Here is a 3,139-nt window from a genome sequence, read left to right as displayed (position 1 = left end):
CCATCCTTCACTAGGCTAAATAGATTCTTACCATAACAATTACGATGTAAAGACAATGATGATTATACATTTTCTGCCGAAAACATATCTGTATATCGTAAAATGTTTCTCTTTTTCACCTTATAACGGAAAATAATCGTCAACTGGTGTTGGTTATTTATGGTATCAACTAAAAAAATATACTAAAGTCGGATAGTCTATTCTCTAAAACTCTGAACCAGGAAGCTTTAATTTTTCGTATTCCCTTCCGTTTGACAGAGGATCTTTTTACCTCTGCTGCTTCAGTCAACACGCTGTGGAACAACTCTTCAGTTCCTTTATGATACTCTTGATTTTTAAACAGATTTGGCCGACTTCAGTTAAGTTCACTTTATCAAGTCAACCAAAAACACTCCTCGGCTGTTTCTAAAGCCTCGCATTTAGTAGGAGAAAGAGGTCCTGTGTCAGTCGCGCGACACGGGGTCTGGACGGCTGCAAGGCAGTCGAGCGACATTGTTACTAGATTATCTTGCAACTTTTAAGCTGCAGTTCCTGGAAACTTCTGTAACTGTTAAGCTACAGTTTCAAGAAACCTCTGCGACTTTGATTGTCGTTTGATTGTTTTAATTTCCGTGACATTGCCATGCAGCCAAGACCCAAGGCCTTGCACGCAGCGGTCCAGTGATGAGTAAAATACCGTAGTGTATGCGGAGCCCAGAGTCTAGATGCCTTTGCTGGCCAACCATTCGTCAAATTTAAATATCAATTTAGCCAAATGGAGAGAAGAAACTGGAGAATCGCCAGACGTGCTCATTAGTGGATGCTGCTGACTGTCCGAGAAGAAGGTTCTATTTCTCAAAGTAAATTTCTTTTTGCCAATTAAACTACTAATTTTTAATGACAAAAATACCTGTCTATTTTTTCTATCTTTAATAATCATTTATAATACTGGCAAGGACACTGGTAGTCTACTAGATACTATATCTCTTATGAGATAACCGGATGTGCAGAAAATGTATGAATGAACATGAGAAACATCACAGATCACATGTAACTGGCGCGTTCTGATGCTATATCTTCATAAGAATGTAGGGATGGCGGGCGCCCGTCGTCCGCATGGATGTCACTGCCACCGTTTTTATATTCTCCATCGCGACATATGCAGCTTCTACTATTTTACTTTGGTGTCGGCATAATCTCCCATAAGATATTTTTGTTCGGACTTTTACTCGATATTCTCATATTTTGATATTGAAAACGCGCCCTGTTTCGCTTTGGTTTGCAGTGATTTGATTTTTTTGTGGGGAAGGATCGGTCCTTTGCTTTTTCACGACGTTCTCGGCTTCTTTCTCAGATTCAGAAGAAAGCACCTAAGGCTTTCATGAAGTACAGGATAATATATTAATCCTCAAAGAATTATGGTTTACAAATCCTGAACGTTCTGAGAAAGAAGTCTAGTACAACCTCTGAATTATTTTTTCCCCGTCTTATGCGTTGTAATTGTGAATGTAATCCCATTCATTAGCTGGATCTATGTATATGAAGGAACGAAGACCATCGTCACTTCAATGGATCGTAGTGTCTACAAAAGGGAGCTGGCACTCATCCACGGTGGATGGGATTTTGATAACGTTCACATTTGACGCAAGCCTTATCTTCAAGGACCAATGCCAAGGACGTCATCTGCGCACCGTAGCCATGGCCCAATCCCTGCCGATGATTCTCTGCAGCGATCCGTCTCTGATGTTTCCATGGAGAGCCAAGCAAGGTGAGGTATGGCTAGGCCGCCGATTTCAGTATGATAGCTTCCATTTTCGACCTTTATTGTTTTCCTGCAGAGCGAAGCACAACAGTTCCTTTATTCAGTTTATATGATTAGTATTCATTAGAACATTATCCTCCCTTTATCAGTCTGAGCAATGACAGTGTCCTCCTAGAGGACTCTCTAGTTTTTAAATGCTATATACATGCTCCACAATCTTGGCTTATGTATACTATTACACTTTTTGCTTTAAGTAGTTATTTATTCTCATTCTTACTTGTGTTATAATGAGCTCTGTCCAGAGGCTGATTTACGAGGCATCGTCTCTTCATGGCACTGTCTGACGTGGGTCTGTGTCTGCCGATTCTCACTGCACGGCCGTTATTTCCGTTACCTGTACCCTTGACTCGGCAACTGCATATGCGCGGATAAGATGCTATCACTGCCTGCAAATGGGGCAATTTGTTTACTTGGCACTGCAACCCGAACGAAAAAGACACGATTTACCTTTCAAGTGCTTCGTGTATATGTAATTTTTTTTAACGGTAGCAATATGGAGGTACTTTTGACTTCTACACGAAAGTTTTAATACTGATTCTATATGATTTATAGCGGGCTATTAATTTTTAATAGTTTAATTTACTCCATAGTTTAGGATTTTATGAATGTTTTCGTAGAACACAAACAACAGAAGAAGCGTACCTTGCAATTATACCGTTAAGGGAGGTCCACAATTAGTAGAGAGATGTTTGAATATGATTACCGTTTCCCTTCACAAAAGAGCTCTCGGGTGTTGGCACGTGACTTGTGAGCTCTTCGCCTTGTAGTTGAGATCTCTTGACAAAACGTGTGGGTTTATCCATCATAGTATTCGACAAGGGCCTCGGGATTCTTAAAACCTAGAAGAATGTAATCTATTTTGGTACATTTACATGCCCTACCTTTCCCACAAAGAGACCTCTAATTAGATGCAGTTAGTCTAAAGAGCAGGTAATAATGCTATTTCTTCTTTTAGTACCGTTCCGAGAGAGACGCTGCTGATGGACCCTCATCCCACACAAGCGATTTCTTCGTGTGTCGAATCTAGGTCGCGTCTTGCGAGTTCTTCGGGCTCGGAGAGCAGGAGGACCGTAACAAGGTTTGCGGGTCTTTAACCTCGGCTGCAGCGTTTATGGCAGTAACCGCTTGTTTGTATCAGGCCGACGATGCTGGAGGGTGTGTTCCCGACGCTCCCAACTGTACATGAATGACCTAAAGTTCTAAACTGGATGGGTTATTTATGAGGGTCAGTGTGGGTGTTTCCCCTTCCAAGATCAGGGTCAAGAGAGACGATCAGCTTTTAGCAGCAGATGGAAGGTCGAGGCGTATGTGGGAGTGAGGGCGCACGCGCGTGCATAT

Source organism: Penaeus chinensis, chromosome 3 (genome assembly GCF_019202785.1).
Source record: "Penaeus chinensis breed Huanghai No. 1 chromosome 3, ASM1920278v2, whole genome shotgun sequence".
NCBI classification, from domain to species: domain Eukaryota; kingdom Metazoa; phylum Arthropoda; class Malacostraca; order Decapoda; family Penaeidae; genus Penaeus; species Penaeus chinensis.
Note: the sequence above shows the minus strand (reverse complement) of the source record.